Source organism: Leucoraja erinacea, chromosome 13, assembly GCF_028641065.1.
Source record: "Leucoraja erinacea ecotype New England chromosome 13, Leri_hhj_1, whole genome shotgun sequence".
Lineage (NCBI taxonomy): Eukaryota > Metazoa > Chordata > Chondrichthyes > Rajiformes > Rajidae > Leucoraja > Leucoraja erinaceus.
In genome coordinates this window covers 18,820,009-18,843,996 of record NC_073389.1, presented here as the reverse complement: position 1 = coordinate 18,843,996, position 23,988 = coordinate 18,820,009, and the positions used below count along the sequence as shown (strand labels likewise).

Sequence of the window (23,988 nt, the reverse complement as noted above, 5' to 3'; positions counted from 1 at the left end):
CATGGATAGGAATATAGGCCAAACGTAGACAGATGGGACTAGTATAGATGGGAGATGTTGGTTGGAGTGGGTAATTTGTGCCAAAGGGCCTGTTTCCACACAGCATGACTCTATGACTCTGTGACGTGCTTGCAGACTTACTTTAGTTACCACATGGAAAAAGGTTCTTCAGCCCACCGAGCCCACGCCAACCATCAATCACCCATTCACACTAGTAATAAACTATCGGCTGACATATATTATAAACCTACAGCCTCCCACAACTATCTAGACCACACTTCATCCTACCCTGCCTCCTGCAAATCCCCTACTCCCAATTCCTCCGTCTAGGCCGCATCTGCGCCCAAGATGAGGTTTTCCATACTTAAACATCCGAGATGTCTTCATTTTTTAGGGAACGGGCGTTCTCCTCTTCAATCGTAGATGAGGCCTTCACTCATGTCTCCTCGGTATCACGCAGCTCCACCCTTTCTCCCCCTCCCCCTAATCACAACAGAGACCTCCTAGGTGACACCTTTTACCCCATCAGCCGTCACAGACATTTTTGCCACCAATTCGCCCCTGTGCTGCCCGAACAGGGACTTGAACCCTGGACCCACAGATTAAAAGTCTGATGCTCTACCAACTGAGCTATCCGAGCCCTTAATGTTTTGGTGCGCAATAGTGTACAATACATCAATATCACTTAAATAAGATTCTCTACATAACTCTAGGTTCAGGGATAGTTTCTTCCCAGCTGTTATCAGGCAACTGAACCATACTATCGCCAACTAGAACGCAGACCTGACCTACTTTCTACCTCATTGAAGACCCTCGGTCCATCTTTACTGAACTTTATCCTGCACTAAACGTTATTCCCTTTAGGCTGTATCTCTACACTGTGGATGTCTTGATTGTAATCATGCATAATCTTTCAACTGACTGGATAGCCCTCAACAAAAAAAGCTTTTCATTGTCCCTCGGTACACGTGACAATGATAAACTAAACTAAACTAAATTAAACTAAATATCAGTGTTGACCAGGACTTTGGCACTTAAGAGGCCTAACTGTGCTTGGATTCCCACCAGGTAGTCTGAGATGCAGATTGTCTTTGCGATAAGTCCTTTTTAAAGTATAGGCACAAGGTGCTGGAGTAACTGGGGTCAGGCAGCATCTCTTAAGAAAAGGAATAGGTGACTTTTTGGGTCAGAACCCTTCTTCAGATCTGTTGCTTATTCCTTTTCTCCAGAGATGCTGCCTGACCCGCTGAGTTACTCCAGCACCCTTCAGTATATCTTCAGTATAAACCAACATCTGCAGTTCCTTCCTGCACATCTTTAAAGGAGTTTACTTAATCTTCTCTAACTACTTCAACCCACCACCCTCGGCCCTATTGCCAACGGTATCAGGACTCTCAGTTCCAGGACAATCTTTCAGTCATTCTGCCACTGATCACTTGACTTTAACCCAAAGCTTCATTGTAAATCAAAATATGTTTGCATCAAAATATGTTGACTGTGCATTTGTGGACTGTGCAAAGGAATTTCACAGTGCTGTGCATTTGTGACAATAGCGAACCATTGAACTATTGAACCATTCACTGTTGCATATTTCAGTATAGAATAACGCGGGTCGATCTCAAGGAATCATACAAAATGTTTAACAAGCTTGATGGGAATGTTTAGCAGCTTTGGTGGAATGAGAACATTTATGGTTCATTTAACTTACATCAGAACATTCCTGTTTAATCTTCCATCCTTTGTCCACTTAGCTAATGAGATTATTAAATAAAATAAATACATACTGCGCATGATAATGGCCCTGTCTCACGGTGCGAGTCCACCCATGAGTGATCCCGAGTTTAAAACAAATCAAACTCATGGTAATCACATAGAATTAACGTAGCGGGAACGTCGGAACTCGTGGACGTAACTTAGCGACTCGTAACGCTAACGGCAGGTACTCGGAAAACTTGTTAACTCGTGAAAATCTTTCAACATGATGATTTCCACGAGTGAAATTTACTCTTGAAGTAAAAATGTTAAACTTAAACTCACGTAGTAGCCCGTGAGTTTACTGTAGTGACTCGTGAGTCTACCGTGGGCACTCTTTAACTCAGCGGGACAGGCAGCATCTCTGGAGAGAAGGAATGGGTGACGGGATGACGTTTCCAAAATTCTGCTGCGTCTTTGTGTCACTCCAGCACTGTGTGTTCCCTTTTTGTCAACCAGCATCTGACCTTTCTTGTGTATGACATTATTTGTATCCATGGCAGTTGATTGTTGCTCCCTTCAGTTTCCCAGGGGGTCGGGACGGGACTGGAGTTGGGAGGGAAAGGTGTGGGGGGAGGGGGGGGGGGGGGGGTTGAGGTGACTTAGTATGGGATACAAGTGTAGGAGAGGTGTACTGACTGTGTGGGCAGGCACTTTGGTAGTGATTGCCCATGGGATTCACTGTCAGTGTTTGTAGGATGGTGTTAATGTGCTGGGATCGCTAGTTGATGCAAACTCGGTGGGCAGAAGGGCTGTTTCTGCACTGTATCTCCAAAATTAAACTAAGGAGAGTGAGTGAGTTAGTGCCTGGCTTTTCTTCGGGTACTCTGGTGTCCCCCCAAATTCCAAAGACGTGCAGGTTTGTAATTTAATTGGCTTCTGGAAATTGTCCCTTGGGTGTAGGATAGAACTAGTGTGCACAGTCATTCACTCGTCAGAATGGAATCGGTGGGCCAAGCGCCTGGTCCCATGATGTGTCTCTAAAATTAAAAAAAACCACGGTAGAAGGCAGGATGGGAATTATTAGGATGGAGGAAGCTAGCAAGAAAGCAATATACTATGGTAAAGGTAGATACTTTCTCCAGAGTTAAAGTAAGGGGTAGAGGGGAGTGAAGTTGGAGGTGAGAAAAGACTAATGTAACAATGGGCCTACAAGGGCAACGCCCTGCCTGAGGTAATTGGTGGCCGGCCCTGACTCTTGCCTCCAGCTCTTCACCCCCCCCGCCCCCCACCACACCCATCCCTTCTTTGTCTTTAGAAGGGTCCTGACCAAGACTTCACCCATCCTTTTTCTTCAGAGATGCTGCATGACCCGCTGAGTTACTCCAGCAATTTGTGTCTATCTTTGGAATAAACCAGCATCCGCCGTTTTTTGTTTCTACAGAATATATTCTTGTATATTATTGTACCTTTACTATGCCATTTGCTTCTATGTTAAGTGTTTCACGTGATGCCAAATTGCACATTGCTCATTGCACAGTAAAGTGAAATGCTGACTTACCATTCATTCAAAATCCAGGCGGATCTTATTCCTGCGAGTTTAAAATTCAGTCAAAGAAAAAAGCTCCTTGAATAAATTGGATTTTGATAACATTGTCATGATGCCCTTTGCTATTTTCTGCAGCTGTCTACATTCCTGTCATGTGTATGCAGCCTTGTTCACCAGATGTGGGTGACTGATATCAGACAACAACCATTTTGATTACACTTTTAAAACATCCCTGACCATAGTCAGATAAAGCTGGAAAGAGGTTTGACGTACATTTTCTTTTATTCTAATTGATGTGTTGTCCTGTGTGTTAAATAACTCTACTTTCAATTATTATTTACTGGCTTTGATTCCGCTTCATATGAAATCAGGTTTCGTTTTGAGTCCTCATGCAAAATGTTATGAGAGAATGATGGGATGTGTGCTGGCAGAACCATTGGCACCCAGTGCCAAACTAATCATTACTTTCACCACACTTCTGGGTCACTAGAGCATCCTCAATGTTGGCAGATTTTCATATTTCCTATTACAAGTAGCTATCTCACATTTTCACAATATGACAGAATAAGATCTTTTATCACTACCTCCGTTTTATCTTCATATGTATATCACTGTCCTTCAAGCATCTCCAGTTAATTGCAAGCACCATCTTGCCAAAATGTAGTCCTCATGTTCTTGCTTTGCACTTTATCCTCTTCCCATTACTGTTGTTAGAGTCATACAGCATGGAAACAGGCCGTGCAGCCCAACTTAGTTTTCCAATTTTAGAAGACCAGTTTTCTATCATATATTTCCATTCAGAGAAAGGTTAGACCTGGAATGCCGCAATCTCAATGTTTCCCGATTGAGCCAGCTTCTTGGTTTATTCATGATTGTCGGCTTTGTTTCTTGTTTCTACAAATTACCTACTTTGCTTCCGTTTTAACATTTTGCAAAGTAAGAATTAACAGCAACTTAATAATGAAAAGGTTTAGTTCAGTGCAGGAACATTACAAGGAGAAGTTCATTTATATATATGCAGAGGGTGAGTGGAACATATTTTCCATAATCCGATCAAACTTACACCTTTTGCCACCTCTGGCATCTGAATTGGCACAGCCGTTCCTGCCAGAGACCGGCCAGAGCTTCAGCAGCGGCGCAGCACTGAATTACCATCGCGTAGCGGGCGATGCCTTATGGGGGATCGCCGTGTTGGAGCTCCAGAATGTTGGGCCTGCCGACTTTAACACCGTGGAGCTGTGGGGTGCGGAGCTTCCAGCCGCGGGCGGCGCTGACTTTAACATCGCGGAATCCTGGGATCCTTTGCCGGGGATCACCAGTGTTGGAGCTCCGCCCAGCTCGGCCTGTGGACTTCGGAAGCCATGGTCTACGGTAGGAAGTGGCCGATTCTGAACTCCAAGCCGCTGAGAATATTCTTCCATTCCGACGCCGGTGCTACGATCATCCCGGCAAGAGAGCCTGAACTTCGGACCGCTGTAGTGGCGACTGCGAAGGGCTCAAAGGCCCCGACCACGGGTGAACAAGAGGAAGATGACTGAACTTTATTGCCTTCCCTCACAGTGGGAAACGTTGATCCCGCTATGGGGGATGTTCATGTTAAATTCTATAATGTTGTGTTAATTTGATTTTATTTGTGTGGCTGTATGGTAACTCAAATTTCACTGCACCAATTGGTGTATGTGACAATAAATGAAACTTGAACTTGAACTTGAAAATAATGTATTGGCTAAACCTGGTAATTGCCATGATTCCTATTCTATCTAACATTTGTGTTTTAAGTTACTGTGACCATGCTAATATTTCCTTATAATTATCAGCATGTAAATTTGTGGGATGATTAATACCATGCCTTACAACAGTACTATAAATATTGCTGCGAGATTTCGGATGAGAAATAAAATATTTTTGTATTCAAAAAGGGCTGGTGGACCTAGACTCTGAACATGGATTATAAACGCTACATGTTGCCAAGCCTATTTAATTAAACAAGCCAAGTTCAATGTTGGTATAAAATAGCTACATTTTATGCACAATTACTTTTAAAATAAAATGCTTTGCTTTAATATTAAAAGATGTGGCTGCCATGAATTATATTTCAAAATGCAGCTTACAAAGTTATTTTTTAATTTATATGTAATGTGTTATATTTATTGGATTTTTTGGTTTGGCAATCAAGCTGTACTTGACATTGGGCCGTGTACAATTGGAAGCAGAGCAAAATGGATGCCATGTTGATATCCCAATGTGACTCACCCTATGAGCTTGGACAACTTTGCCAACCAGCAATGCCACTGAGTGAGAGATGGAGGAAGGGTAGCTGAGCCCATGGCATCTCTTATTATTTCCGAGGAACCAGCAGGATTAATTCTCTTCTTACCAGTTCTATGATACAGTTGTGTGAAAAAATAATATGATGATATTTCCATAATCTGATCAGAATTATGTTTTACTCAGCATGTTGTGTCTATCTTTGGTGTAAACATCTACAGTTCCTTCCTATGCAATTTGTTTTACCATTTCTGTGTAAATATGTGGATTTTTTTTTTTCACCAATTCCTTTTAATAGACACAAGCAGCCATACTTTAACCTCCATCTTTAGACATTAGAAATACAGTGGAAACAGGCCCTTTGGCCCACATAGTTCACAGCGACCAGCAACCACCCTGTGCACAGGCACTATCCTACACACTCAGGACAATTTACAATTTACAGAAGCTAATTGACCAGCAAACTTGTACGTCTTTGGAGTGTCGGAAGAAACCAGAGCACCCGAAGAAAACCCATGTGGTCACAGGGAGAACATACACACTCCGTACAGACAGCACCTGCAGTCAGGATCTAACCAGGGTCCCTGACGATGTAAGGCAGCAGCTCTTCCACTACACCACTGTGCTGCCCATATAGATCTAGATAGGTAGATCTACCCCTCACCCCCAACTCACTGCCACCTCCACCTTCCCAATTTGAGACATATGTTGTACCGACAGGTCAAGGCAAATGGTTTCTGAAATTGCGGAAAGGAACATAACATCAAAGATGTTCTATTCTAATCTTATTTCAGATTTATTTAATACAAATCACATGATAGTTTGACATTTTTGAGCATTTGAAATCATACTGTGATGACTTATTTACATTGCTTGATTTGAATTAGCTGATGATATAATTTTGTCTTAGTGCAAGAGATGATGGTGAATTTACTTCGGAGTCACGTGAGTGACTACGTGAAGAACCCCGCCAGGACGCATGCGTGTCATATCGCTACACGCATTGTGAAACGTCAGACGCGGTGGAAGGACGTTCCCCCGCGGCGGCAGTTTAAAAGCCGCTAATTGCAGGTAAGCGACTACTCTGCGGTCTTTTTTGTTCCCATTTCCAACTACAGGTAGGAAAATGGAGAAAACAAAGAAGACAAGGGCTGCGACAAAGCTGGTGAGGGAGGACTGCGGAATAGCGGGAAGCCAGCAACAGTAGCTAACGGCACTTGGGTCACCCGCAGTGGGATCAACTGTGCCCGATGTCGCCTCCGCACCGGCCAAATTCAATCAGCAGGGCGGCAAGGCTAGACACAAAACTAATAAGGTCGTGGACTCAGATGAGTCCGACTTTGAACCACCGCGGGCGGCCAGCGACCGAGAGCGCTGGACCTGAATGGAGCGGTGTATGGAGCATTTGCTCCAACGTGACAGACTCCGGGATATGGAGCCGGGTCACTGTGGGCCCTATGGTAAACCCACAGCAGTACCTTTTCAAGGGCTGCACAGTGCTTTTACCTCATCGGAGGGGAGCACTGTGGGTCAGTGCTGGGCTGACCTGGAAGAGGGGTCCACAGAAGAAAAGACAAGTGTGCATGGGGTGCAGGAAAAAGAGAACTTACTGGCATGGTGGCCAATTTTATACAGCCGGAACAGACTGGACAAAATCTGGAGCCAAAGCTTGCTGCCAGTATAGACTACATGTCTCTAAACCAGTTACAAGAGCAGGCTGTACTGAACACCACAGGAAGACACCTGGCACCGGGCAATTGCATATCTCTGAATGTTCCAATAGTTAACAACTATATATGGAAACACATTGGAACAGGAGTCAGGAGCATGGATGTAAAATTGCAAAAAGTACTGAAAGTACTGACCGCAGGGATAACAGCATTTGCCCGTACAGTGGACGACAGGGACATGTCCCAGGATCAACAAGATGCACTGGCACTATTCTGCAACACCCAGCATGAAATAAATAACATCAGGAAAAGTGCCATTCAACCCACACTGAACCCAAAGTTCGCGGGACTGTGCAAACCTGGGACCACGAAACCATCCATACTCTTGTTCGGAGGCAACCTATCGAAGCAGGTAAAAGCGCTCGATGAGGAAGCCAAAACCTTGGGATTAATAAATGGAACACCAACAAAAACCCACTACAGCCAAAGACAGCATCCCTATGCACCCACCAGCAGAACTGGTGAAAGCTCGAAGGCACGGTATTTCAAACATGAGTCTTTTTTAGGCCATGGCCCAGGCCGGCCTTCTTGGAAGATGCGGGGAACCCCCAACGCCAACCAAACCGAAAAACCAGGCACCAGCGCAACAACAACAGCGGAAAAACTACAAAAAGAAATAAACCTGCCATTGGTAACAATGGAGGTAGGTGGGTCTGGTTCCCTAAAAAATATGGAGAGCATGGAGGTTGGGGGGAGACTACACTGGATTTTGAATGCATGGAGCATATTAACAACCGGTAGTTACATCTTAAGCAGTATCCAAGGATATACAATAACGTTTATACACAAGTACAGCCCTCCAGTTCAACATATACCGAACCGAGTGTTTGTGCTCTCTGATAAAGAAAAATCAGAGGCACAAGCTGAACTGGAGCGGCTCTACATAAAAGGTGTAATTGAGATAACACAACACGAACCATTAGAATTCGTGTCCAATATTTTTACCAAAATCAAAAAAAATGGTGGTTGTCGCATCATCATCGATCTATCAAAATTGAATACATTTGTACAATATATTCACTTTAAAATGGAAACCTTTGTTACTGCTAAACAATTGATTTCCAAAGGTTACTTCATGGCCAGCATCGATTTAAAAGATGCTTATTATACAGTGCCTATACGAGGTGACCACAGATGTTACTTAAAATTCAACTGGATGGGACAACTCTGGCAGTATAAAGCACTGCCAAATGAACTATCATCAGCCCCAGGCTGTTCACAAAAATTTTAAAACCAGCCCTAGCATTTCTACGGAAACGTAAACACATGGTTATGGCATATTTAGATGACATACTCATTGTGGGCAAAACTTTGGAATTGGCCATACAGACTGTAACAGCCACAAAACAGCTATTTGAAAAACTGGGATTTATCATCCATCCAGTTAAATCTAAACTAATGCCGTCCACCACTATGGACTATTTGGGGTTCACCATTGACTCAGTTCACATGACGATGACACTACCTAAGGGAAAGCCTAGAGATTTAATAGAGGCTTGCACATGCTACTACAATCTGATGCCAGTGCACTTGGATGGGGAGCCACCAATACCATCACCAGCTGTGGAGGGAGATGGACTGCACAGGAGGCATATTTCTTACTCACACTGGACATAAACTACTTGGAAATGTTGGGTGCATTCCATGGCCTAAAGTCATATTGTACTGGGTCATATCACCAGCATGTTCGACTACAAATAGACAATACCACCGTGGTTGCATACATTAACCAAATGGGTGGAAACAAATCGATATCATGTGACAATCTGGCTAACTCAATTTGGCAATGGTGCATCCAAAGAGATATTTGGATATCAGCCACTTACCTACCAGGGAGACTGAATTTAGTGGCAGACACCAGGTCACGCAAATTTAATGAAAACACCGAATGGATGCTGAACAAAATAGTATTTGCTGATATTACAGCAAAATATGGAACACCAGATATCGATCTATTCGCATCCAGACTAAACAACCAGATACCAAACTATGTTTCATGGGAACCAGACCCTGGGGCAGCAGCGACAGATGCATTTTCCCTGCATTGGGGGAAATTGTTTATTTTCGCATTCCCTCCTTTCTGCCTCATCAGTCGGGTGTTAAGGAAAATACAACAAGACTCTGCTTCTGGTATTTTGGTAGTACCCGATTGGCTTACACAACCATGGTTCCCAGTGGTACAAAACATGGTGTTAGAACCATGTATTACCATCCCACATAGACCATACTTATTGCTACATCCTGTAACAGGGGATAGCCACCCATGCCATAAATATTTGAACCTATTAATTTGTAGAGTTTAAAAACACCACTTCTACAACTGGGACTAACGGACCGAACAGCGAACATGATCTCGGCGGCCCAAAGACAATCGACTAAAAAACAGTATCTGGTCTACATCAGGAAGTGGGAAATGTACTGCCATAAAAACAACATCACCAACAGAAACATGAACATCCCGTCTGTTCTGGAATATCTGGCAGGCCTCCACTATGATGAGGGGCTCTACAGTGCCATCAACAGCGCCAGAAGTGCCCTGTTGACTTACCTATGGCAAGGGACAGAGCGTTACTCTGTAGGGACTCACCCACTGGTAACAAAGCTCATGAGGGGAATTTTTAATACTAATCCCCCAAAAACCAGGTACTCCCAAATTTGGGATGTAAGCATTGTCCTGAAGATGCTCAGGAACTGGTCTCCAGCATCAGCTCTGTCTCTACACAGACTGACTTTAAAAACAGTCATGTTAATGGCATTAGTCACGGCACAGAGGGTACAGTCACTGCATAAACTCAGACTGGACAACATGACTTCCTCACCTGACAATATTACGTTCCATATCTACGAGCGAGTAAAGCAGAACAGACAGGGATCAGCAGGCCTCAATATACTATTTAGGTGATACCCTACAGATGACCGTCTCTGTATAGTTAGACACCTGTCATTATACATAGAGAAAACTAAAATCCTAAGAGGCAATGAGAAGGGACTTCTGATCAGCCACAAGCAACCTCACAAAAGAGTGACGGTCCAGACCATCTCCAGATGGCTGAAACAGGTGCTTATACAGGCTGGGGTGGATACTAACATTTTAAAATCTCATTCCACCAGGGCTGCAGCTACATCGGCAACAATACAATTGGATGTGCCCATGGACCAAGTCCTCGAACCAGCAGGATGGTCAGGGGAACGAACATTCCAATTATTTTACAATAAACAAGTAATGAAATCTGGAACATTTGCAGAAATAATTTTAAGTTCAGTAAATTAATTCAAATCCATAAAAGGGTCATAATTTGTGTTAATAAATTTTATGATTTCAATATCGAATTCATGTCCAAATTATGTTAACACTATTCCTCGTACAGTCAAGGCAGACGTGATGCATGGACTCGTTCCCACGGCATGAAATCACAGAGCTTTAAAATCTTCACGTAGTCACTCACGTGACTCCAAAGTAAAATAGTAAGATTAAACGAGAACTTACCAGTTTGAAGTTTGATCTGTATTTTATGAGGAGTTACGATGAGGGATTACGTGCCCTCCACTCCCACCCTTGATCATATACTTAACTGGTATCTCTTCTCTAATCTTACTATGTTTAGTCATTACAGTTGTTTGTGATTTCACACCGCTGCTTTGATGAATGACACGCATGCGTCCTGGCGGAGTTCTTCACGTAATCCCTCATCGTAACTCCTCATAAAATACAGATCAAACTTCAAACTGGTAAGTTCTCGTTTAATCTTACTATTCATTAGGGTACACAATCTCCCACTATTGAATATGGGCTTAGTGGGCCGAAGGGCCTGCTTCCACGCTGTATCTCTAAAAATAAAAAATACACCAAATTAAAATACCAGAATTTTCTTATTCAGTAAAAGCTCTGATATCAACCAGCTTTTGGATATTTCTGGTAGCTTTTGGATGAGTTAAAGTATCAATTGAAATCACAGGCAAAGCAATTTCATCTGACTTCATAATATTGAAAAGTGTAAGAAGAGAGGTGAGCAGTCAACCTGCTGGAAATGTTACAAAGGTTGAGAGCTTTTACACAGGCAAACTATTTCCCATGTAGGGGCTTAATCAAGGACAAAGGGGCAGAATCTTCGATGAGTGAGGTCATTCGAAGTGAAATTGAGAAGCAGTGATTTTTTTATTCATAAGGTCGATGGATAATGTGAATTTCGATGATCTAGCTAGTTTTTGTTGGCTGAACGCATCGGGGGAAATGGGAAATGGTACGGAGCAACAGTGATCTCCATGGATAGACACAAAAAGCTGGAGTAACTCAGCGGGTCAGGCAACATTTTTCGCTTGGGCAGCTTACAACTAACTTCAAGTAACCCTTGCATCCCCTCATTTTCCATCCCTCGCCCACCCTAGTCATTGTACTAGTTTCACAGTCATCCTGTTGAGTTTCACAGGTATAACTTGTGATCACCTAGACCACAGTCAATAATGGAGTATTGTGAGCACCACCTTTCCTTGATGATTATTTATTTTTTGCAAATATTTCATTTATTTGTTCTATATCTCGCTTTATCACCATCTACATCTCCCATTTCCCTTTCCCCTGACTCTCAGTCTGAAGAAGGGTCTCGGCCCGAAACGTAATCTATTCCTTTTCTCCAGAGATGCTGCCTGACCCGCTGAGTTACTCCAGCTTCTTATGTCAGCACCTGCAGTTCCCACCTACACACAATGATCTCCATGGAGTTGAGTACCCTACTCCTTCTTCTCCTGTTATGTTGCAAGTAGCAGCAGAGTTTCTTTCCAGCCGGGGAGCTATTTTTACATAGGTAAGTCAAGTGTGATCACTCTATTTTGTGTGCACACAAAATGCCTCTCCCCAGGGAAAGCTGAAGAGAACCCCAAGCTATTTATGTTTTTTTTTCTAACTTGATTCTCGATCTAGATAAAGTACTTGTACCACAGACCATGGGGGTCAGTGTGTCAAAAAGAACTTCTGCTGCAGAAACCAAATGTTATTTCACTTTTTCCGTAGGTTGCTAGAGAAATAACAAAGCACGTTCCTCACACCTTGTTTTGAAGTGAATACAAATGTGACAGGATCACCTCCATCCCCCTATGCATGATGTATGTCAAAGATGTAAATCTTACACTAGTCTGTGGAAGGGTCTCGACACGAAACGTCAACCATTCCTTCTCTCCAGAGATGTTGCCTGTCCCGCTGAGTTACTCCAGCATTTTGTGTCTATCTTCGGTTTAAACCAGTATCTGTAGTTCCTTCCTACATTTGTAAATTTTACTCATTAACTTCAGTTAACAGAAAAGACAATATTGACTCAGTTAACCTGAATTAAATAGTGTAGAATTTTAATGTTAAAAAAGTAAGAAACACATGACACGTCCATGATTATTATGTGGAACGTGTAGGTGATGTTAATGGAAGAAAATGATTCTGTTAGTAAAATACAATTCTTTAATCCTTGGATTCTCCTCTCAAATAAATCACTCCATTTCAATGTAATTTTAGACTAAGTTTTGCTCAGAGCACAAAGCAATAGCATTTGCCATTTACATTTGCACCGTTTATCAGAGATTTAAAGGACCTATTCAATAAGACTGAAAGGATCTCATTTATCCTCGTTAAACGTAGAACATGGAACAGTACAGCACAGGAACAGGTTCTTCAGCCCACAGAGCTTGTGCCAAACATAATGCCAAGTCAGATTCTTATCTGCCTGTATATGATCCATATCCCTCCATTCCCCGCATATCCATGTGTCTATCCAAAAGTCTCAACCTATCATACTTGCCTCCACCATCACCTCTGGCAGCGCATTCCAGGAACCTACCACTCTCTGTGTATAAAAACTTGCCCCACACATCTCCTTTAAGATTTATCCCACTCACCTTATAGCCAGGCCCTTTAACGTTTGATATTTCCATTCTGGGCAAAAGGTTCTGACTGTACACTTTATCTCTGCCGAGACTTAGGGCTTAATACACACAGGGGCCAAGTGTGCTTCATACTGCATTCTGATATTCCCTTCCAGAGTCAAGAGTGTTTTATAGTTATACTAGAGCAAGGGGGACCCATAGGGCCCCGCCCAATCAAAGCACGGTTGTGTGTGGGGGGAGCAGCCTGTGGCATCACACACAAACTAACCACCCCCCCCCCCCACCCCCCACACACACACACATTAACTACCCCCGCACACACATACTAACCAATAATGATATTATATTAATATTATTCATTGGCTCCTTTTAGCCCATCCCAGCCCTATCTCGAGGGGCTGAGAGAGTAGGGCAGAGAAAAAAGAGAGAGGGAGTGGGGTGGAAAGAGTGGGGTGGAGAGAGAGAGGGGGGTGGAGGGAGGGGGGGGGGGGGGAGGGAGGGGGGGGGGATGGAGAGGGGGAAGGGGGGGGAGAGGAGGGGGGGGAGAGGGGGGGAGAGGGGAGAGAAGGGGGAGAGGGTGGGAGAGGGGGGAGGGGGGATGGGGAGAGAGGGGGGAAGGGGGGGAGAGAGGAGGGTGGAGGAAGGAGGGGGGGAGGGAGGGTGGTGTAGAGGGGGGGAAGGAAGGAGAGATGGGGAAGGGGGGACGGGATGGAGTGGGAGGGGGGGGGGGGAGGAGGAGGGGGGGAGGGGGGAGGGGGGGGCGGTTACGTAACTCGCAGCTCGTGGAAAACTGTGGCCAGCGGGCTGCGCGTTGAAATCTCAGTGCAGCTGGCCAACGAGGAGCAGAGCCATTGTGACATCATCAGCTCATTAGCTTCAGCTCGTTAACTTCAAAAAATATCTCAGATTGATGATAAATTTGAAGAAATAACTCAGGAAATAATGAATCAAATTTTCAGATGAGGCGATTTTCGAGATGATCTCTACTGGAATATGTAAAAATTTCACCGTTAGCGCGTCGGGTTTTCGAGGTGATGTGAATCGCAGAAAAAAACACAAGCAAACAAATAAATATGTAAACATCCAAGATCAGAGTTTTATAATATAATAGATAGATGCCCCAAAATGGAACAGTGAAATTCTTACTTGCAGCAGCAGCAGCAGCATAATAGGTTTGTGAACACAGTACTCAATAGAGAAAAAAAATAACAAAAAATTTCCAGAAAGGGCGGCACGGTGGCGCAGCGGTAGAGTTTTGCCTTACGGCACTTGCAGTTTCAGGGACCCGGCTTCGATCCCGACTATGGCTGCTGTCTGTACGGTGTTTGTACGTTCTCCCGTGACCACGTGGGTTTTCTCGGAGATCTTCGGTTTCCTCTCACATTCCAAAGGTGTACAGGTTTGTAGGTTAATTGGACTGGTTAAGTGTAAATTGTTCCCAGTGTGTGTTCATGTGTGGGGATCATTGGTTGGCACAGACTCTGTGGGCCGAATGGCTTGTTTCCCTGCCGTATCTCTAAATTAAACTAAACTAAATAAATAAAATCCAAAAAGGCAGCGTGTTGTGGCAAAGTGTTGCGTGCAGCACAATACCAAAGGACCAAATACAACAGTTCTGAACTCCAGAACCAGATTACAGTAGGAAGTTATTATTATCCCATCTATTTAATGGCACGAGTAAGTTAGAATTTCTTGAAGTGGCAGACATCCAGCAACATCTTCTTCATGCAGCAGCCTCTTCAAGAGAGCTGCAGTACCTGTCAATGCTGCAGAGAACTGGTTGCCATTTCTGAAAGATCGCCATTGAGACTCAATGTGTGTCCAAACAGGAAAGTAAAACAATCAAGTGATAAAAATTGCCTTTGAATCTTTGGCAGAAACCAGAATAAGGAGCCGGAACATAGCAACGTTCTGCTTGCTCTTCCAGAAGAGGATCTATTATACTCATGTAGCAAATTATTTGATGGATAGCATGCAGAACAGGCATTTCACTGCATCACTATGCATGTGACTAAAAATAAACCAAATCAAATCTGAAGATGGGTCTCGACCCGCAACATCACCCATTTCTTCCTCCAGAGATGCTAACTGTCCCGCTGAGTTACTCCAGCATTTTGTGTCAATCTTAGGTTGAAACCAGCATCTGCAGTTCCTTCCTACACAAATCAAACCAATTATTGATTAGGAATTAGGAATTTGGTGATTAGTTTATGGCAAAAGAAACAAACAAGAGAATGTGTTTTATTTTAAACTGCAATATTGAATGGAATTTAAAGGCAACTGCAATTGTCATGAGTGATTTTAATCTATATATGAATAGATGAACCAAACAGGCAAGGGGATCGTAGAGGAAGAATTTATAGGGCGCATCAGGGATGGCTTTTTAGAACAGTATGAAAGGAGCCATACCGGAAATAGGCTAGATTAGATTTGTCATGAACAATTTTAGTTTAGGTTAGAGATACGGTGCGGAAACAGGCCCTATGGCCCACTGCATACGCATCAACCAGAAATCCCTGTACATTAACACAATCCTATACACACTTGGGACAATTTACAATTTTATCTAAGCAAATTAGCCTACAAACCTGTATGTCTTTGGGGTGTGGGAGGAAACCGGAGCCGGAAACCTACACAGGTCACGTGGAGAACGTAGAAACTCTGTACAGACTGCACCCGTAGTCGGGATCGAACCCAGCTCTCTGGTGCTGTAAGGCAGCAACTCTAAAGCTGTGCCACCGTGCCACCCTGAGGAAGGATTAGTAAGACATTTTGTATTTGAAGATCCCCTCAGTGGTTCTTCTCACAACATGATAGAATTCTGGAAGTATATTGAGCTTGAACACTACAGGACCAAAACAACTGTCTTTAACTTCTGGTTTCAAGGTGTGAAATGTGGAGTTGTCAGAGATTGATAGGAAAGTAAGAATATATGTCAGTAGGTGAAAAGTGACAGATATTCAAAACAGCTGGCCATTACATAGAGCAGGAATTTATTCCATTTAGAAAGAAGAATTTCACGAGAATGAGGCACAATTAGTGTTTTCATAGGAGATCAAGGGCAATGTTCAATTGCAAATTAGAGCACACAAAGTGACAAGGGCTGGTGGCAGATCAGAGGATTGGGAAATTATTTTGGTCTAGCAATAAAAGACTTGGGATGTTACGTTACAGTTGTATAAGACTTTGTTCAAGCCTCATTTGGAGTATTGTTTTCAGTATAGGTCACCTTGCTATAGGAAGGATGTTGTTAAGCTGGAAAGGGTGCAGAGATTTACAAGGAAGTTGAGGACATGGGCTATAGGGAGAAGTTTGGCAGGTTAGGACTTTATTCCTTGGAGTACAGGAGGATGAGGGGTGATCTTATAGATGTGTATAAATTCATGGGGAAAATAGATAAGGAGAATGAACAGAGTCTTTTACCCAGAGGATGTGAATCAAGAACCAACAGACATAGGATTATGGTCAAAGGAAAAATATTTAATAGGAACTTGAGGGGCAACGTTTTCATACAGTGGGTGGTGGGCACAAAGAACGAGCTTCCAAAGGAGGCAGTTGATGAAGGTATTGTAATAACATTTAAAATATTTTTAGACAGGCACATGGATGGGAAATGTTTAGAGGGATAAGGGCCATATGCGGGCAGGTAGGACCAGTGTAGATGGGGCATTTTAATTGGCATGGGCTAGCTGGGCTGTGGGTCTGTTTTCATCCTGTATGACTCTATATGACTCTACAACTCTATAACTGTACATGTTCCAATGCTAAAAGTAGTTATCAGATTTACTTTAAATAACAGTGAGTGTTAGAGCCCTGCCAATCTTACTGTAACAAGTTCTGTCAATGTCCTCAAAAGACTATCAAAAGACTAAATTGATAAAGGATAGAGATTAAGCAGCTCGGAGATGATTGAGAAAACGTGGCTGACAGAATTGAAAGAATTTCAAGAATACTTTTACCATAATTAAATATTTGCTCTATGGTTGCGAGATGGTAAGAATATTTCCTGTTTAAGAAGGAACTGCAGAAGCTAGAAAATCAAAGGTAGACAAAAATGCTGGAGAAACTCAGCGGGTGAGGCAGCATCTATGGAGCGAAGGAAATAGGCGATGTTTCGTGTCGAGACCCTTCTTCAGACAGTATATTTTATGTTCTTTTTATTCGAATGGACTTTTGTAAAAAGTACAATTGAAAAGAATTGGGAGTAAGATTTGCTCTTTTTTCATTTACTAATTAGTTATTTAAATATGTTGTTTGAGTCATTTAGACAAGCACTTGAACAGACAGGGAAATGAGGGATTTAGACCACGAGAAGGCAGATGTGCAGTTTAAGTTGGGATTGTTGCATGTACACATTTTGTGGGCCAACGCACCAACGTTTGTGCTGTGAAAGACACAAAATGCTGGTGTAACTCAGCGGGACAGGCAGCATCTCTGGAAAGGAGGAATGGGTGACATTTTGTGTCGAGATCACTCAGTCTGAAGAAGGATCTCGACCCAAAACGTCACCCATCCAGAGATGCTGCCGTTCCCGCTGAGTTACACCTGCATTTTGTGTCTGTCTTTGGTTTAAACCAGCATTGCAGTTCCTTCATACATACTCCTGTACTGTACTGGGCTCTGGTCTATGTTCTAAAACCACCTGTCTAATCCTCTTGCAATGCTTGGAATATTTACAACTTAATGCAACATGAATTTGTATGTGAGAGAATATCAATATAAATGGCATCCCTTATCAATTATGAATAGAAAACAATTGCCCAGTATCTGTGTGATCTGACTGGCAAACAATATCTGCAGAATGTGTTGGTGTGGTAGCACCCACTGTAAACATTGACTGGTAATCAACCCTTGGGGAAATAATCTGTCAGAATGCAAACTGTTTATTAAGAGCTGTTTGATCTCAATAATATTGATGGTAAATTGACGAGAGGCTTTTCTGAGCAAACATTAAAGTACATTAAAGTCCCTGTCCCACTTAGGAGACCTAAACAGCAACCTCTGGTGACCTTGTCTGCCACCCAAGGTTACCATGAGGTCACCGGAGGTTTTGGTCACTCTCCCTAATGGTCGAAAGTGATTTCCGCGTGGCCGAGGCTTCATGTAGGTTGCTGCTATTTTGTCATCATGATTAAAACCGGCCTCGACTAAAAATAGGTTGCCGTTTTAAAAATCGATAATTTTTTAGTCGTAGGTCTAGTCGAAGCCAGTTTTCTTCATAGTTGAGGAAGGTTTTCAACATATGTGAGGGAGGTGTTAGGAGGTTGCAGGTCACCCCGACCTTGGTTTTTTTTTGGGTGGAGGGAAAGGTCACCAGTGGTTGCTGTTTAGGTCTCCTAAGTGGGACAGGAGTTTTAGGTTACAATAGTTTAGTTTAGTTTAGAGATACAGCATGGAAACATCCCCTTCAGCCCACCGAGTCAACATCAACAAACGATCCCCGTACACTAGCACTATCCTGCACACTAGAGACAATTTGAAATGTTTTACCAAAGCCATTTTACCTTCAAACATGTACGTCTTTGGGGTGTGGGAGGAAACTGGAGCGCCTGGGGAAAAACACATGCGGTTATGGAGAGAACATACAAACTCTGTACAGACAGCACCCATAGTCAGGATTGAACCCAGGTCTCTAGCGCTGTAAGGCAGCAACTCTACCGCTGTGCCACCCTGAAGAATAGAGAGTAGAAGTCTGAAGATTATTCTGATACAGAGGCAGATTTTCAACTGAATCAAGATAATATGATCGGGTTTGAATATTAACAGGTTTATAATAAATATACTCGCAATAGTCATTGGTTATGCATTAGGCTCGATGAATATCTCAGAAAATCCACCCAGAAATGTCACACAGCACATAGTGATGCCATAGTTTAATAATGGAAGCCACATCACAATACAACTAGATCAATAAGGCGGGCAATATAAACCAAAAAGCCCATATTCAGACCATTTCAAATTGTGTAAAAGACCAGTGAAGATAATTCTTTACAACTAGTTTCTTTCAAATAATCAATCTTTACATCTTGCCCTACATTTTAGCTTCAAATATTCCTTTAAAAAAAGAATGTGGGCTTCACTATTCAACAAGTGGTTAACACTGCAGCGGGGAGCGACGGAAGTCCCCGGAGATCAGATTCCAAACTGAGGACCTGAGGAGGGGTGGCACAGTGGCGCAGCGGTAGAGTTGCTGCCTTACAGCGCTAGAGACCCGGCTTCGACCCTGACTACCAGTGCTGCCGGTATGGAGTTTGGACATTTTCCCTGTGACATTGTGGGTTTTCTCCGGGAGTTCCGGTTTCCTCCCACACTCCATAGGTGTACAGATTTGTATGTTAAATGGCTTTGGTCAAATTGTAAATTATCCTTAGTGTGTAGGTTAGTGCTAGTGTAGGGGTGATCACTGGTCAGCGCGGACTCAGTCGGCCAAAGGGTCTGTTTCTGCACTCTATCTCCAAAGTCTACCTAAGGGCTGAGCACAAGAGGTCTATACACCTATAAAAGGACATATTCCTCCCAGTGCACTATTCCCTTCCATTGATTCCATTTACAATACAGGCTGCCTCAGCAAGGCCATGAGCCTCATCGTAGACCAGTCTCACCCCGGTCACTCACCCTTCTCCCCTCTTCCATTAGGCAAGAGGTTCAGAAGTTTGAAAACGCATTCATGAAAACTCCAGATTCAGGGACAGTTTCTTCCCAGCTGTTGTCCGACAACAGAACTGTCCTGTCACCAGCTACAGTACGGTTCTGACCCCCCCCATGTACCTCCCAAGGACCTCACTGGAGAGCTTTGAACTATCTTTAATCGGCTTTATTGGACTTTGTCTTGCACTAAATGCTGTACCCTTTATCCTTTATCTGCACACTGTGGACAGCTTGATTGTAACCATGTACAGTGTATATAGCCTTTTCTTTGATTGGATAGCAAGCAAGTAACAAAAAGTTTTTCACTGTTGGTACTGGTGACAATACTAAACTAAGCTAAACTAAACTAAACTAAACTAAACTAAACTATGCTAAACCAAACTAAACTAAACTAAACTAAACAGCCAATGCATTTTATACCAAACCAGTCATTCATCAAGAACCTAGATCAATCAGGATTTGTACTTTACATTCACAGATATCATTGTACCTCCACATGCCAACCACAAATGTAAACCTTATAACCTACTGTTTGTACATAATGCTATTGACTCAACTATAGTGTGTTTGTTAACTGAAGTATGCATCAGTCACCATCATACCTCTAACCCTCTTACAATACTAGGTGTTGTATATGTGCAACCACCATCAGGTTTTCATCTGTTTACTGCCATGATTAAGACAGTGTCTACTGAGTTCATTATCACATTTATCACATTCCACCGTCATTATGATCTACAAGCTACGGATCGCAGAAACATATATCTCTCTCTCCACGTCTTCCCTTATTCAGATGCCTTCAGCGAGAATGTGCAACTTATGATAAACCAAAATTTGACCGAAAAGGTTGACAGAAATGTCCAACCTAGTTGAGGGAAGTGAGGTGGGGGTTGGGGATCCAGCGTCTGTGCAGAATTTTTTTTAAACAGGCTGTAAGATGAAAAGGAAATCCCAAAGTGTTTGGTTATGCAAAATTAACCTCTCCGCTGGAACCCTGCTACACCACAATGTTACTTGGTTACAACACATGGCATAGATAACGATGTAGTTCTGCGGTTTGTCTAGCTCTGTTCTCAACATCATTTGCAAGGCAATTTTCAGGACATTTTTCTTAACCATTTAGACTGCTGATGAGCTCAATCCTTTCTCCATTGAACCACTTTTATTGTGCAAATGGTTGGACATCAAATGTTGAACAAACAGGACGGAGCTGATGCAGTCAAAAGAGGAAAAAGACTCAATGTGCTGGAGTAACTCAGTGGGTCAGTCAGCATCTCTGAAGAACATAGATAGGTGACGTTTCAGGATGGTACCCAAAACGCCACCCCTCTGTGTTCTCCAGAGACACTGCCTGACCAACTGAGTTACTCCAGCACTGTGTTTTATTTAGTAAACCAGCATGTGCAGTTTCTTGTGTCTATAATCAGATAATGGTACTTTATTGTCATGTACCTATATTTAGTGAAAATCTTTGTTTTTACATACAAAGTATACAAAAGAGTCGCCTCAGAATCAGAATGCTTTATTGTCATTGCATGTGTCACATACAACGAGATTACGGTGTCTCTCCATTTAAAAGAACTTCAAACATTCACATACTCATATATTTTACACTCCCTCCCTCCCCAAACCCACCCATGGATTCATATTTACATAAATTAGCACTGTCTCTCCCCCCCCCCCCCCCCCCCCCCCCCCACCCCTTCCCCATAACCCGCTCCCAAGACAGAGTTCAGTTCCAAGATTGCTGATGGATAAAAGCTGTTCTTGAATCTTGCAGTGCGTGACTTTAGCGACCTGTACCTTTTTCCTGAGGGCAGCAGTGTGAAAAGGTGGTGACAAGGATGTGTAATGTCTTTCACGATATTACAGGTCCTGCTGCGGCATCTGGAGTGGTAGTTGTCCCCCAGAGGGGGCAGGGGGAGTCCAATGATACCCTGGGCAGTTTTTATCACCCTTTGGAGAGCTGCTCTGTCAGCTGCTGAACAGTTCCCAAACCAGGCAGTTATGCAGTAAGTCAGTATGCTTTCTACCGAACAGTGGTAGAAAGACTCCAGCAGTTTAGCAGACAGTGTTCTGAGGAAGTAAAGTCTCTGTTGCGCCTTTTTTTACAACTACAGCAGAGTTCACAGACCATTTAAGATCCTCACTGATGTTGATCCCCAGAAATTCAAAACTAGGCACCCTCTCCACCTCCTCGCCCCCTATCTCCAGTGGCATGAGCTCCGCTCTATGTCGCTTGAAATCAGTGATGATCTCCTTTGTCTTTTTAGTGTTCAGAGAGAGATTGTTGTGAGCACTCAGAAAGTCTGTGCACCTCCTCTCTATAGGCGACTTCGTTCCCATTTGAGATGAGCCCCACCACGGTTGTATCGTCCGCAAATTTTATGATCCTATTTGCGGGGTGATGGGGCAAGCAGTCATGTGTGTATAGGGCGTAGAGGAGCGGACTGAGCACACAGCCCTGCGGTGCTCCTGTGCTGAGGGTCAGGGATGTCGAGGTGTAGGGTCCAAGTCTCACCGTCTGTGGGCGTTCACTGAGAAAGTCCAATATCCACCGACACAGTTGACTGCTGAGGCCAAGGTCTAGCATTTTTGTGATCAGCTTGCTGGGTATGATTGTATTAAAAGCTGAGCTGTAATCAACAAAAAGCATCCTGACATATGACCCCTTCTCCTCTAGGTGTTGTAGTGCAGCATGGAGGACAGTGTTTATGGCATCCTCTGTAGATCTATTAGCCCTATATGCATACTGGTGTGGGTCGAGTGAGGGGGGGAGAGATAATTTAAGGTGACCTAGGGCCAGCCTTTCAAAGCACTTGGAGACTACAGATGTAAGAGCAACGGGCCTGTAGTCATTGAGGGAGTTGATGATTGTCTGCTTGGGCACCGGGATGATAGTGGTGGTTTTCAGGCACGCTGGCACGGAGGAGTGTGCTAGGGAAAGGTTAAAAATGTCTGTGAATACCCCAGCGAGCTGGTGAGCACAGTCCCGGAGCACCCTGCCTGGGATCTCATCCGGGCCAGCAGCCTTACTAGCATTAACAGTTCTCAGGGCCCGCTTTACCTCCTCTAACTGGAGGGTAAGTGGCTGGTCAGCAGGGTCCAGTTGGAGAGAGGTTCTTTCATTCGGACCTCTCTCGAAACGGGCAAAAAAGTGGTTGAGCTCCTCTGCCAGCGATGTATTTGCAGCTGTCGGTGGGTCCCTGCTGCCCCTGAGGTTTGTTTTTATGTGATGTATTCCCTGCCACATGCGTGCTGTATCCCTGGAAGTGAAGTGGTCCTCGATCTTCTCCTTGTAGGACATTTTAGCTGATTTAATGCCCCGCTTAAGGTTGTGTCTGGCAGCGCTGTACAGTTCTTTGTTGCCAGATTTGTGGGCCAAGTCCCGCTCCTTCAGAAGACGCTGGACCTCCGTAGTCATCCATGGTTTCCTGTTCGGAAAGACACGGATGCACTTGTTGATGGTGACACATTCCACACAACATCTGATGTAGAAGAGTACTGCTGCAGCGTACTCTTCTAGGTCCTGGTTATAAAATAGACTCCAGTCTGTGCTCTGAAAGCAGTCCTGCAGTTGTAAGGTTGCATCCTCTGGCCAAGTTTTAATGATCCTGGTAGTGGGTTTCTGCTTTCTACTGATGGGGATGTAGGCTGGGATTAACAACAATGAATGGTGGTCTGACTGTCCAAGGGGGGGAGGGGTAAGGCTCTGTAACCTTTAGGAATGTTAGAATAAACACAGTCTAGTGTGTTTTCCCCTCGAGTTGGGCATTTAACATGTTGCACAAACCGTAGCAGTACTTTCTTTAAGTTGGTGTGATTAAAGTCACCAGCCACGATATAAACCTCATCAGGATGTGAGTTCTGTTTGTTCGCACCTCAAAGGTGCCACCAAAAATTACTCATTCCTAACCTCCTCCTCCTCCCACTCTGGGCCCCCTTAGTTCTTTGTGGCCCTCCCACGCCACGTCGCATCTCACTTAGTTCTTAGTTGCCTGACAATCAAATATCATCTCAAATCCCCCTTTACTATTTTGAGTGGTCAACGGTTCCATTGAGCTAGTGAAGAGCTTATACTTGGCCTTGCAGAAGCCCTTGGAATGTGTCCTCTGTCCATTTGAGTGTCTCTTGCTGTGTTGAATCTCAGAGGAGGAAGCCTGTTTTGGAATTCCGAAATCAATGTTTGCTCATGCGGCCTGCCCATCAAAGATGAGTGGGTGTTATCTAGAG

At 43.6% G+C, this 23,988-nt stretch overlaps 1 non-coding gene across 1 annotated transcript; it reads right to left on the bottom strand.

Moving 5' to 3' along the window:
* Nucleotides 1-567: 567 nt before the first annotated feature.
* Nucleotides 568-640, bottom strand: trnak-uuu (transfer RNA lysine (anticodon UUU)). Its single transcript has one exon. It is a non-coding gene; the product is annotated as a tRNA-Lys (tRNA).
* Nucleotides 641-23,988: the final 23,348 nt, after the last annotated feature.